This window comes from Saccopteryx leptura, chromosome 5, assembly GCF_036850995.1.
Source record: "Saccopteryx leptura isolate mSacLep1 chromosome 5, mSacLep1_pri_phased_curated, whole genome shotgun sequence".
In the NCBI taxonomy this organism is placed as follows: Eukaryota; Metazoa; Chordata; class Mammalia; order Chiroptera; family Emballonuridae; genus Saccopteryx; species Saccopteryx leptura.
The window spans coordinates 96,789,915-96,804,913 of NC_089507.1; the positions used below are offsets into that span (position 1 = coordinate 96,789,915).

General features: G+C 42.9%; 1 protein-coding gene across 5 annotated transcripts in view; it reads right to left on the reverse strand.

The window, feature by feature from the left end:
* LARP4B (La ribonucleoprotein 4B) overlaps nt 1-14,999 on the reverse strand; it is a 400,705-nt gene that overhangs the window by 82,513 nt on the left and 303,193 nt on the right. For 2 of the 5 annotated variants that reach the window (XM_066385232.1, XM_066385227.1), the window contains exon 1: nt 11,865-12,134. The exons of the other annotated variants lie outside the window; for them this stretch is intronic. The gene's annotated coding sequence lies outside the window, so the exon portion shown is untranslated. Of the gene's footprint in view, nt 1-11,864; nt 12,135-14,999 lie in introns of those variants that run through there. 5 annotated transcript variants of the gene reach the window in all.

Below are 14,999 nucleotides of genomic sequence, written 5' to 3' on the forward strand. Positions count from 1 at the left end.
CATCGCCCCCTGGTGGATCCCGGTCAGGCGCATGCGGGAGTCTGTCTGTCATCCCCCCCATCCTCGCTTCTCACTTCAGAAAAATACAAAAGTAATAATAATAATAATAAAAAGTTCTAGAGTAGTGAATTAAAAAAATATATATAACTTTGGAAAAACAGTTTGATATCCTAAAAGTGTAATACAGCCCTGGCCGGTTGGCTCAGTAGTCGAGCGTCAGCTTGGCGTGCAGGAGTCCCAGGTTCGATTCCTGGCCAGGGCACACAGGAAAGGCGCCCATCTGCTTCTCCACCCCTCCCCCTCTCCTTCCTTTCTGTCTCTCTCTTCCCCTACCGCAGCCGAGGCTCCACTGGAGCAAGGTTTGCCCGGGTGCTGAGGATGGCTCTGTGGCCTCTGCCTCAGGCGCTAGAATGGCTCTGGTTGCAGCAGAGCGACGCCCCAAGATGGGCAGAGCATCGCCCCCTGGTGGGCATGCCGGGTGGATCCCAGTTGGGCGCATGCGGGAGTCTGTCTGACTGCCTCCCTGTTTCCAGCTTCGGAAAAATACAAAAAAAATAAAAAAAATAAAAATAAATAAAAGCGTAATACATCCCTACTTTAAAAGTCACTGGTACATAATTACTACGCCAATTAGGATTATAGTTCAACAGACAATGGACCTAATACCATCACCATAAAAGGTCGAAGTAAACTATCAAAATCAGCTCCAACAATGTTGAATTACTGTTTAGCCCTATAGTGTGGTATACTTCTGACCTCAATAATCACTATAAAAACTACTATTAAAACTTTCTAGTCAAGCCCTGGCCGGTGGCACAGTGTATAGAGCATCCTCCCAGAGCACAAGGGTTGAGGCTTGAGCCTGAAGGCACCAGATCACCAGTTCAAGCTCCAGGTCACCAGTTAGGGGAGGGCACTGGCTCCAACCGAGGTTACTAGTTTGAGCCCTTGTCAGGGCACATATGAGAAGCAATCACTGGCACAACTAAGTAGAACAAGTTGATGCTTCCCTTCCCTCATCTTTCTTTTTGTCGATTCCCCTCTCTTAAAACAAACAAACACAAAACAAAAAAATTCTGGTCAAAGTCAGCTTATCTGATGCTTAGCTATGCTGTATAGCTAGCTAGCCCTCACCTCAAGTTACTTGGACCTAAGGTGCTACACAGGACACTTAAACTTTTCCAATGATACAATCTACGGTAGACTTGGAAGCAAGAAGCTAGACAGATCCCATTTTCTGCTCCTCTCATTTTGCAAACTATGTATCTCCAGACCCTAATTTCCCAAATAGCAAAACAGGTACTCTGAAGAATAAAAAAAAAAGAGAAAGAAGCCAAAGGTCATTGGCTTGAGCAAGGGGTCGCTGGCTCGGCTGGAGCTCCTTCCACCCCCAGTCAAGACATATGAGAAGCAATCAATGAACTAAAGCAACTGTGAGTTAATGATTCTTATCTCTTTCCCTTCCTTCCTGCCTATCTGTCTGTCTTTCGTTATTAAAAAAAGAAAAAGAAGAATTTGCTTTAAAAAAAAATGCCAACCCAGCCCTGGTCAGATAGCTTGGTTGGCTAGAGCATCATCCCAAAGCACAGAGGTTGCTCGTTTGGTCCCCAGTCACAGCACATACAGGAACAGGTTGATGTTCCTGTCCCTCTTTCTCCCTCCCTCTTCTAGGTAAAATCAATAAATAAAAAATTTCTTAAAATGCTGACCTAAAATCTGTAGCATTTAGCAAGTTAACATTTTCACCAATTTCAATTTTTCTTTTGAATATCACTGTCAACAGTAGGTCTGGATAAGAACCTTAGGTGAGTTCCATAATCACAAAAGAAAACTGAACTTAAAGACATTATAGTCTTCACTCTGCCACCAACTAACTAGCTGTATTTCTAATTAATTTTACCTCTGTAGGCTTCAGTTTCTGAGTTTTTAAAGCTCTAAAATTGTAAGACTGCAACTGCAATATTACACTATTTTCTGACCATTATTTTCAGAAACTAATTATCAACTGTTATAAAATAACATAAACCAAAACTCAAAGTCTCAGAAAATGACTGTTACTTCAAAGTGGTGTTTCATTCACACCAAACACTACATGGATAGTCAAAAAGAACTAAAGCTTTCCCTCTCAGTCCCATAATGCCAGAGATGACAATGGCACTAATAAAAACAAAGTATTCCATGCTACTGCATTAAGGCTATTGAATGTATTGTTCATTATTATCAAACATTTGGTAAACATATTCTTAAAAATTATCAATAAACTTCCCTAATCTCACCTCCACACAGCAGATCATAAACTGGAAGTTAATAATCTAGCTGTTATTTGCTCACTCATAAAAATATCTAATAATACAATTTGGGACAAATAATGACTTTGGGAAAACATCTGACCTTTGTTTTTTATCTTGAGCTGTAATATGATGTCACAAAAACTTTACTGAAGTACAGATTTTAAAAAACTGCACAATGACAATCAAACACACTCTCAATATTTTGAACTTGAAAGGAACAGCATGCCCAGAGTGTTGTGGGCTTGACTTCAATACTAGAACTCATGGTCATTTAGGATCTCAAAGCACTCTCTGCCAGAAAGCATCTCACACGACTGGAGTTCTGCCAGTCAGTCTTAAATGCTATGTGCCTGAATGCTCTACAGTTTTGCTTGGCAACTCTATTTTCTCCTTCCAATGTATAAAAGAAATGGGAGCCTGAACAGGCGGTGATGCAGTGGATAGAGCAGCTGACTGGGATGCAGAGGACCGAGGTTCAAAACCCGAGGTCACAGGCTTAAGCATGCGCTCATCCGCCTTGAGCGCAGGGTCGCTAGTTTGTGAGTGTGTGATCGTAGATATGACCCTCTGGTCGCTGGCTTGAGCCCAAAGGTCACTGGTTTGAAGCCCAAGGTCGCTGGCTTGAGCAAGGGGTTGCTAGCTCTGCTGTAGCCCCCTGGTCAAGGCACATATGAGAAAGCAATCAATGAACAACTAAGGTGCTGCAATGAATTGATGCTTCTCATCTCTCTCCCTTCGGGTCTGTCTGCCCCTATCTGTCCCTTTCTCTGCCTCTGTCACAAAAAGGGGGGGGGGAGTTACAGGTTCAGAGACCAACTACTGTCAATTGCCTCATTCACTGTGTCCTTGGGTCACACTGATTACCCTTTCCCTCCCTAGATTTCTAAGGTGTGAAGAAGCATATCTTGCTGATTCATCAGTTACTCATTTGTACAATGGCCTGTACTCCAAGTGACCCACTGAAGGGAAACCAGAAATAGATTCTAATCTGATAGCAAGTATCATTAAAGAGTCAGATATTAATCAAAAAGGAACATGAACCTTACAATAATGCCAGGAAAAGTTTTAACCAAAAAGATTTTCAAATTAAGCTTCCACACTAAATCACAATAAGCATGTACATTGTTTAAATGTTTTCTATTTATCTGTTAAAAACACAAGTAGAGAGAAAATGCTTTGACTTCCAAATGTCTAGATTTTTAAAAGGTAACTTTAGTCTACTTTTAAGGTTCCTGGTAATCTCTGACTACGCAAAGTTGTGATAAACCAGGCAGCAATGGATTACCGTATTATATACAGTTTGTGTGGACACTATGTGTATATGGTGGGGCAAAAATTATACAGATGGTAAAATCTCAACAATGAAACACAGAGATACTATAATGTAATCAACAAAAGAAAGAAAAATAGTGTTCTTTTCAAAGAACAGATTTTAAAGAAATTGATATTTTTAGAAAAAATATTTGAAAAGGGAATGTTTAACATGTTCAGAAAGACATAACTTATAAATCTATATCAAACTAGTAACTGTGTTTTTATCCCTGTATCTTGAGCTCTGACAATAAAACAAAGCTTTTTGAATCCTGAAAACAGAACGTTCTCATTTTTCAAAGACGTTTCTAAAAAAGGAATCTTTTAATTAGTTTGCCTTAATAAAAGCTGAAACAACAAGTATACTTTAAAAAACTGACAAACGCTAGCATATTTAAGGCATATTTTTTAAACATACATTATGTATAACACAAACGAAAGAGGTTCGGAGCAAGCTATTCCTCAATTAGAGCAGGGCTTGGCCTTCTCCACTGTGATAGACACTGGAAACAAGAGGGCTCTCTACCTTGGGGCCAAGTAACACCCATCTGTGTGTGCCCATTCCTTCCCCTCCATGCCACTCTTCATAAAGCAGAATGACCACTTTAAAAAGGCAATTCTGATTTAAAACCCTCCAGTTGTCCTTGGGATATAGAGCAAAATTTTCATCTATGTAAGGACCTCCCAGACCCAGCAGGATATAGTTGCTACCTCATCCAGCCCTTTCCCTGACTCGGTCTCATGAAAATTAGTTCCTTCCAATTGCTCTTCCCCTCCCCTCCTCAGCTCAGAGTGTTTGCACACTTATCCTCTATGCCTAGAATGCTCTCTCCCATCCCACCCTTCCTTAGGGAAGGAAGCCTCTGGATCCCTTAAGGCCTACTGGATGATCGCCCTGGACAGACTACTCACCTATTGACCTCAGGGGGTCTTCAGTTACAACAGTCTCAACATTCGACTTTCAAGTTTACAACACACACTCCCATAAAAACTTTAAAAAACTGAGATGTGTTTCAGCTTACACAATTAGTGCCGTTTACAGACTATGAGAGCCACCTACTTTGGTTGCACAAGGTGGAAGAATACGCAGTAACACAGCATGTTTGTGTTTTTATGCCCTAGATCAGTGGTAGTCAACCTGGTCCCTACTGCCCACTAGTGGGCATTCCAGCTTTCATGGTGGGCAGCAGCGGAGCAACCAAAGTATACATAAAAAGATAGATTTAACTATAGTAAGTTGTTTTATAAAGATTTATTCTGCCAAACTTAGCGAAAATCCGACATAAAGTACTTGGTAAATAATTATTATTATATGCTTTAACTTGCTGTAACTCCGCTTTATAAATTTTATAAAGTTACTTTCTTACTTTACAAATCACCACTGCTGTGCAACTGGTGGGCAGTTAGAAAATTTTACTACTAACAAAGATACAAAAGTGGGCGGTAGGTATAAAAAAGTTGACTACCCCTGCTCTAGATTATGATTTTACAACTGTGTTACGATAGGTAAGTGACTTAGGCTAAGGTGTGTTTCGACTTATACCAAAATTTACGAAACATCACTGTCACAGGAACTGAACTGTGCTATAACCCAAGGAACCCCTGTATCCGCCTGCCTTAGTGGAAAGCTCCCAAAAGGTGGGCAATATATCCCTTCTGTTTATTATTAAACCCTGGGGTTTATTCATAAATTAGTTCATACTGTGTACCGTTCTAAGATCTGGATTCATATCAATAAACAAAATAGAACCTTCAACCCATAAGTTTACAGTCAAGTATGAGAAGACATAATACATAATACAGAAATTACATGACATGTCATAATGTAATAAATGCTACAAAGAAAAATAAAATAGGGAAGGGAGATGAAGGGTGCCTGATATAAGATATGCTATAATAAATTTGCCTGTCATAACAAGCAGCTCAAGGAAATGTGGAGTTGAGAAGGATCAAAAAGTTTTACATACAGAAGCTCTGAGAGTCCAAATATCAGTCTATCTTCCTCTAAACAGAACAGTTACTATAACTTTCCAAATTTCTTCTAGACCACAGCCTTAGAAAAAATTTCTGGTACCATTCATCTTTGTATTGCTAGTGTCTGACTGATCAAAAACATCTGCTCAAGTAAGTAAGGAATGACTACTTTTCTCTCAGTGGCTCTCCTCCTATCAGGCCCTGCAGCAATGACTCTAAAGAAGGGATTCTCAAGGAGAGACTCTACTGAAGCTTAAAAATACATTTTCACTATATATCAATTGCTTTGATTTTGGTAAATAAAATTTGTTTTAATCTTAAAGCAAAATAAAGGTAAGAAATGTTTATCATTATTAAAGACTAAAAAGTTTAATCTAAGTCACAAAAATGACTCCACCTGAACCAGTACTGTTTGCACTAGATGCAGCTATCAAGTCAGTTAACATTTTATAAATATAATTTTATGTACTTTCTATTGCACCCTTTTCTTGTGAAGACCTTTGTGTTTATGAAAGTATGCAAATGTATGATCTGCAAATAATTTCTCTAATATGAGGTAGGAGGTGTCTTTAAATATGCCTTTATCCCTCTAGTTGAACAAAGTTTACTAAACATCTATAATGTAGCTGGCCTTGGGCTGAGCAGAGATTAATTACAAACATAGAAGGTCTTATCCACAAGGAACTTACATTCATTAATTAGGTGCCATTCCTAGGGTACTATGGAAACAGGGAAGCACTCAGCACCACCTTAGAAATGAAGGTGAGAATTCCTGAGGGACTCTTGAAATACCTTTACAAGGTTGAGTTAAAAAACGACTTTCAATTCCAGGCAAAGAAACTAGAGAGCAAAGGCAAGACCATGATTTTAAGGATTTGGGGAGGAGAGCAGGAAGCACTGGTCAGTGTAGGCCAGCCAAAGGTGGCCCTACCAGCAAGGAGAAGGCAGCAATGAAAGGCCCCATGGGAGTCCAGCTATGCTCAAAGGTCTGGGCACTTCTTAATTAGGCAGGGGACAGTCGCTGCAGAGTTTTTAAATGGTCCTAACAATCAGGATATACCTTCTAAAGCAGTGGTCCCCAACCTTTTTTGGGCCACGAACTGGTTTAATGTCAGAAAATATTTTCATAGACCGGCCTTTAGGGTGAGATGGATAAATGTATCACGTGACCAAGACAAGCGTCAAGAGTAAGTCTTAGACGGATTTAACAGAGGGAATCTGGTCATTTTTTTAAAATAAAACATCGTTCAGACTTAAATATAAATAAAACAGAAATAATTTAAGTTATTTATTCTTTCTCTGCGGACCGGTACCAAAAGACCCACTGAACCAGTACCGGTCCACGGCCCGGGGGTTAGGGACCACTGTTCTAAAGCATGCTGTTTGCAAATAAAAGAGAGCACTTTACCATGCAAAGTCAAAATTTATCAGTTTTTAAGCCAAAACATTTCCATATCAGATTTCATAAAGAATATTTTTACTGAAGACTGTATGTCTTGACAATTATCAAATTCCCCTCAAAATTAAGTAATATGCTTTTAAATTCGAGTAAATATCAAACGTCTTCCCCCATGTTACACAAATGCATGCTGTAGCCCACATCTCACTAGCAGGGAAGTAGGGCTGATACAAAGAAGAAACCAGACCCTGACAGAGGCACAAGTGATGCTAGTGGCATCACTCTCCTGTAACCCTTCAAGATTAAACAGGAGCCACAACAGTGCCACCATAAATTCTGAAAAAAAAAAACTGTTTATAAAGACATTAAAAGGATAAAAGGTATAAGAAACTTGCGGGGGTGAGGGGAAAAAATAAATTAAGTCATTTTTCCCTGTTCCTAAGAAAGACATTTATATTAAGGAAAAATAAATCATTAGAATATTAGGGGGGGAAAAATGTCCATATTGGAATTATCGTCTTTCTTTTAATAAGAGAACCTAATGGTTTTCTACCTTACGATTCCACATGCCAATAAAAAAATTCATTTTCTAATCACAATAAATCCAGAAGTAGAGTAACTCCAAAGACATCAGCCAGGCCCTGGCCGGTTGGCTCAGCGGTAGAGCGTCGGCCTGGCGTGCGGGGGGACCCGGGTTCGATTCCCGGCCAGGGCACATAGGAGAAGTGCCCATTTGCTTCTCCACTCCCCCCCCCCCCTCCTTCCTCTCTGTCTCTCTCTTCCCCTCCCGCAGCCAAGGCTCCATTGGAGCAAAGATGGCCCGGGCACTGGGGATGGCTCCTTGGCCTCTGCCCCAGGCGCTAGAGTGGCTCTGGTCATGGCAGAGCGACGCCCCCTGGTGGGCAGAGCATCGCCCCTGGTGGGCGTGCCAGGTGGATCCCCGTCGGGCGCATGCGGGAGTCTGTCTGACTGTCTCTCCCCGTTTCCAGCTTCAGAAAAATACAAAAAAAAAAAAAAAAGACATCAGCCAGAGCAACAATAAGGAGCAAGTTTAAATTGAAATAAACTTAACATCAGGTCTACTGAGTTTAACTCTCTTAGAAGACAGTGCCTCATTCACTGTAGACTCTAAAATAAGCTTTTATAGAAATAGGAGAACTCTTTACAAGAATGAAGTTTTACAAAAGATCATAAACAAAACCCCTGCATCAGTGTCTGGTTTTTAAACAATGTATATTCCATAAATACAACACTGCTGTTTTTTTTCTCTCCATTAAGCAAAAGTCTTACAGGAAGAATAACTAGAATATACTCTCAAATTTTCTTGCATTTACCAATCTGAAAAGAATGGTTTTAAACATGAGAGCTCTACAAGAGTATAAGCATGTGTTAATGAAGGCATATTTAAAACTTGTGCCTTTAGACTGACTAGGTGGTGGATAGAGCCTCGGTCTGGGATGCTGAGGACCCAGGTTCAAGACCCCGAGGTCACCAGCTTGAGCACGGGCTCATCTGGTTTGAGCAAAGCTCACCAGCTTAAACCTTAAGGTCGCTGGCTCCAGCAAGGGATTACTCGGTATGCTGAAGGCCCGCGGTCAAGGCACATATGAGAAAGTAATCAATGAACAACTAAAGTCTCGCAACGAAAAAAAAAACTGATGATTGATGCTTCTCATCTCTCTCTGTTCCCGTCTGTCTATCCCTCTCTCTGACCTCTGACACTCTCTCTCTCTCTCTGTTCCTGTAAAAAACAACAACAGGCCCTGGCCGGTTGGCTCAGGGGTAGAGCGTCGGCCTGGCGTGCGGGGGGACCGGGTTCAATTCCCGGCCAGGGCACATAGGAGAGGCGCCCATTTGCTTCTCCACCCTCCCCCCTCCTCCTTCCTCTCTGTCTCTCTTCCCCTCCCGCAGCCGAGGCTCCATTGGAGCAAAGATGGCCCGGGCGCTGGGGATGGCTCCTTGGCCTCTGCCCCAGGCGCTAGAGTGGCTCTGGTCACGGCAGAGCGACTGCCCCAGGGGCAGAGCATCGCCCCCTGGTGGGCAGAGCATCGCCCCTGGTGGGCGTGCTGGGTGGATCTCGGTCGGGCGCATGCGGGAGTCTGTCTGACTGTCTCTCCCCGTTTCCAGCTTCAGAAGAAAAAAACAAAAAAACAACAACAAACCTGTGCCTTTAACTTGGCTTGAGCTCCAAGGCCCCCCTATCTCCTCCACCCCATCCCGGTAGTTTGAGAAGCAATCAATGTCAACTAAAAGTGACTCAACTACAAGTTGATGCTTCTCATCTCTCTCCCTTCCTGTCTATGTCTGTATGTCTCTCTCTACCTAAAAAACAAACAAAAAAAACTTGTGCCTTTAACATCAGAACAGCAAATAGATTCACATATCTATTCAGGTTTTTTTTTTTTGCAATCTCAAGGGAGCATCATAAAGGTAACATGTTACTAAAATTGTAAAATTGGACCTAGGTTACATAGTCCTAGTCATCATTCGAAAAGTATGAACACCACCAGCATGGCACTGAAATAAGAGTGAAAGGAGTTTCTCAGCCACTTCTTGGTTAGTAACATCAACCACAGGGCTATCACTACAAAAACTTGCAAATATTGTTGCAAATCTATGTATAGTAGGGTTACTTGAAGGTTTTGTTTATTGTTATTACTGTTAACAACTTGATGATCCCAACTTACACTTAAATATTTTAGAATTACGTTTTATAATGTGAATATTTCTTCATAAAAACAAGTGACTAAGAAAAATATTTGTTTCCAGAGTTTAACTATGTATGTCAAAATTTATGCTTATTTTTGCATATCATTTTGTATGTCATATTTAATAAAATCTCTAAATCTCAAAAATAAACATACAAACAAACCTCAATTCCTAGGAACATTAAATAAAATCAAATTTTTCCCTGAATGTGGTGTCATTTAATTTCAGCTCCTCTTCTACAAAACACATTAAAATAATTGCTAGAGTCCTTTCCCCAAATATACAGTCTGTCTTCAGAACCTGATTTCTCTGCCCAGATACATGTGAACAAGCAAATAGTAATTTTCTCTGCTAATAAATTAAAATTTACAATCACAGAAATAATACTGGAAATAGTAATAAGGTGAGCACCATTTTCAAAATTCTTAAGAATCTCAGTAACTTAAAAAAATAGTAAAAACTGCCAACATCAACCTGTTTCAACAGCCATATATACATTTTTATCCATCCCGCTTTTAGAGATAAAGAAAATGAAGTATAAAGAGGGTAATTTATAATCAATAAAAAGCCACAACATTTCATGTAAATAAGTCATCTCACACTAACTTTTCAAAATACAGAGTATTTATTTCTAATGAAAAACCAGTTTCAAAGGGAAGCACACAAATCAAATTTATGGTTGAATAACAAACTTACTAATCTGATGCCTGTCAGAAATTATTTTACTTCAAACTTTGGTAAAGTGATTCCTTATAGCTTGATTATAAAACTGCCTTTCAGTACATTGAACATAGGCAAAAGGCAAAAAGCCACAACCATCCCAACTTCTGTAAATTACCCAGGCTGTAAATTAAGAGGGAGCCAGGCAGGTGGGGAAGCATGGAAATTGCACATTGCACATACTATGTATCTGACTACCACAGAGAAGTGAAAATCACTCTTCTCCCACCCCTCCTCTTGGTTTTTGCAAACTACAACTTAGCACGTTATTTCAAATGCGTTTTAAATAATTAACACCACTTATGAGACCAGCTAAATAACAAAAAACTTTTGTAGGCTTACTTAACAATACTGTATTCGTCTTCAATTTGGCATTACCTTTTTTTAAAAACTCTCACACTTAAAAACTAATTTTCCTGCACAGTCCAGAAAAGTATTTCCGTTCCCTCAGTTATCCAAAACTTCAAACTTCGACTTAAGATTAAATGGAGTACAACGCAGCCAAGGAGGGGCTCTCAAAAGCATAAGAGCTACGTTACAGATAATTTCCTCAAGTTTTATGTCAGTCAAAATTAAAGGCCATTTCACAAAAACAGAAAATTAGGGGGAAAGTAATATTAAGCGCACAAAGGACCAAATACAAAGTTACACTGAAGTCTTAACTCTTAATTAAGTTTACGTTCTGATTGGACACGATCGAAAACCAGGTGGGTAAGGGATTCCTGACCTGTCCCTTTCTCGCCTGTCTCATGATCCTAATTCGAACACGGAACATATTCAGATTTGATTTTTTTCCTAATCCTTTGGAATCTGCATTTGCTCAAGAGTATCGAGAGAATGGGAGCTTCCCCAACACGTACCGAGCAACAGGATCCCCACTTCCTGGTCCGAATGACCCTTTCCCCTCCCCAGCCGGCCGGCCGGCGGCCTCGGGCTCCGGGGCGGAGGGCAGGGCGAGGCCGTCGCAGTGCGGGCCGGACCCGCAGCGGAGCCTTGATTCTGCTCTGTCCTGCCCAGACTCTAAACCCTGATCCTGTCAGGACCCCAACAGGCCCCCGGACTACGACCCCGGCCTTGCCCGGACCTCGAGCTACGACCCTGGTCCTGCCTAGACCTAGAGTTGCGACCCAGGCCCAACCCCTACCCGGACCCCGGCCCTGTCCTAAGCGGACCGCGGCCTTGTCCTACCCGAAACCTGCCTTACCCAAACCCCCGTACTGCCCGGACTCTACCCGGACCCTGGCCCAGCCTGTACTCTGGCCCTGCAAGCCGCCGCCGCCGCCGCCGCCCAGCTCTGTCCGGCCCGGTCCTGCCCGCAGCCCTGCCGGCCGTGTCCTCCAGGAAGATGGCGGCCCATAACAAGCGGGCGCAGCGCGGGTCCGAGGTCCCGGCCGGGCGCGGGGAGCCAAGAGCGGAGGGAGGAGGAGGGGGTCTAGGACCTGCCCGCCCGCCTCGCTCACCTGTCAGCGCCGCCGCCGCCCGGCCGCCGACCGCCGCAGCCCCGGCGCCCGTCGACCGCGCCACACGCGGACGGGCCGTGAGGGAGGGGCGGGAGCAGGGGCGCGGCCGGCCCGGACGAGCGGCGGGGGGCGGCGCGGCACGGGCTGGCGGCGGGCGGCAGCAGCTTCTTCCCGTTTCGGGCCCGAAAATATCTCAACCTCGCGACGCCGGCGCCCCAACGCTCCTTCCCGTTCGCATGAGAACACACAGCTCCCGCTTCCGGGACTAGGAGGAAATCCCGCCCCCCGCGCGCGCCCGCGAACACACCCGTCGGACCCGCCGACTAGCAATCGCATCCGGAGAGCTCTACGTCATGAAGATACGGCCTCTCAATTGGTCGCACAAGGCGTCCGGCCCGCCCCCATCACCCGGCCTCTCCGCGCGCGCGAGGCTCTTCCCCCCCCACCCGGCTCCCGTGTTTGGCGCGGGCGCGCACGTAGCCAGGCCCCGCCCATGCACGTCGCTCCGCCCTGTGCACGCTTCCTGGTTTTGCCTCGCGGTCCCACCGCGATCTGAAGAGGCGGTGCTTTCCTCGAGACCACCACCTGCGTGCCCCACACTCCGGGACTGTGTCCTGCGGACCTGTCCTCCTCTGCCCCTACCGCGGCGGTCGGTACCTTTCTTGGAAGTCCAGGAGCCCCTTTAGAAAACGCCGAGGAGAAGCCTGTCGGGTCGCACTTTCCTTCAGTCTCTCCTCACTTCTCGGCGGGCCAGCTAGTCTCTCAAAGATTTCAGGGAAAGTACTGAGATTCGGGTATCTTCCTAAAAACGACAATATGTCACCCGCCTTTGACCCATTTTATGTGAAGGAACAAAAGCAAAGCATGTAAAAGTCCCTTAAGCTTGCTGCCTGATTTCCTGTATACCTGCTCTGATTGATTGACCGTATAGATATCTATATATAAATATATGAATTAAACCAAATTATAGGATTTAGCCCCTGTTATAAAGGCCTTCTGAGTCACACTGCCCAGGCTTATGGTGCACCCGTGCTTTTTATTTGTTTCTCCTGATGTATTCTGCATTCTGGACTTAAATGTATCTATTGGGAATGTCACAGTATTACCATCAGTGTGGGGTGCTTCCTCCTTTGTGATGTGTTGTCACATCCTAGCACTAAGACACTTTTAAGTTAAATAATGATACTTATAACATTGTCTTTAAGAATAATAATCACGTAAGACAGATTTTTTTTCTAACACTGCAATCGTGTACATATTTTAGGGAAAAAACAGCATTGAAAGCTCATTTTCCAGGAGAACCTTCCTGTTGGATATGTTGCAAAATCCTTCTTGGATACCTCCTTTATGCCTATGTCAACTTGTTTTTTTGTGTTTTTTTGTTTGTTTTTTGATTGATTTTTAGAGAGAGAGAGAAAGAAAGAGAAACCACGATTTATTATTCCCCTTATTTATGCATTCATTGGTTGGTTCTTGTATGTTCCCTGACGGGAATGAATCCACAACTTGGGTATATCAAGATGATGCTCTAACCAACTAAGCCACCTGGCCAGGGCACTTATGTCCACTTGTAAACCTCCGACTAAAACCTCTACTCTTGGCTGGTGAGAGCATCCTTCAGCCCAGTGATGTGGTCTACCTGTGAAAGATCAGAAATTCTTTAAAGTTGCTCACTTAAACTTTGCTATACAGACAAGTTCATCAATTACAAAAAAGACTGAAAATCTAAATTATAGGAGAATACATTATAGTGAAATGACAGCTTTTACTTTCAGTTTATGTCGTGTGATCCTTCCTGAACAATTGACACTGGTTTGGTTTGGTTTTTACTCAATAACTTTTTTTTAATCTGTGTTTCCAATGAAACATTCATTCTTACCTTGGGATGTACGGTTATAGCATAAAACACGTTTTTATGGCGTTTCTACTTTAAAAGTTAAGTTCAACTTTTTAAAAATTTATTTGTTGATTTTTAGAGAGAGGAAGGGAGAGACAGAAACATCGATCTGTACCTGTATGTGCCCTGAACGGGGATCAAACCAGCTGCCTTTGCCTAGCGTGACAATGTCCTAACGAGCTAAGCTATCTGGCCCAGACCTAAGTTCAACTTTTAAAAATTATTTTAACATTAATTTCTCAAACGACGTCAAGCAGTTACAAGTGCTACCTATGCTACCTCAAAACCCTTCGCTTCTCCCTGTTAGGATGGTTTAGCTCCTGTCCTAATTGTTTTGGGGGGGGGGGTTCAAATTGCTTGTATAGCATGGAGGCCAGTCTTTGTTTCTGTTTCTCGGACTTCTCACCCCATTACTTACTCATCATGCCAACAGACATGTCCTTAAAAAGCTTCCTCACCATCCACCAGTGAGTCAAGATCCTGTTGTTTGCCCCATAGGGTGAAGTCCACATGTCTTCTGTAAATTAGGAGGCCTTAGCTTGCATCAGCCTGTCTAATCCATCTCCTTTCCAGCCCCTAAGGTCAGACCCCCCTAACCTTTTCATCACACTCAACTAACAAGCATTTCAAAGTCACTGCAGTAGTCGCTGGGTATGTCCCCTGAAGGGTAATAACACACAGGATTTACACAATAGGACCTTACCAGTTACTGAAGGGAAATCAACTGACAGTCATCACAGTGTATGATGAGTCCTGTTAAAGACCAGAACAAAATAGGATCCTGGGTTCTAAGATTGTGTTGCCTGAAGCTGAGTGTGGGACATCTTTTCATTCCTGAGTACTTTGGTACTTCAGTGTCCATCTGTGCTTTTCCCTCTGCCAGAAGTGTTCCTCTGCTTCTGCTTCTCACTCCCTTTTTTAGTTTAAACTTTTTATTCTTGATTTACTGTTTTGATATGGTTTTGAGTGTCCTACTCAATTTAACACTCTCTACATACCACATTGTGCCCCTCATTCCTCTTGTAAAGTTTCTTTCCACCCCCATTTCATCCCCTTTACTCCCCTTCCCTTACCTCCACCCCCTTTCCTTCTGGCTATTGCTACCGTTTTCTGGATCTATGTGTTATGTATATATAATTGGCTAATCCCTTCACCTTCTCTGATCCCGTTCCCTTTTTCCCCTTCCTTCTGACAGCTGTCTGTCTGTTCCCTATGATCCTGCTTGTGTTTCTGATTTT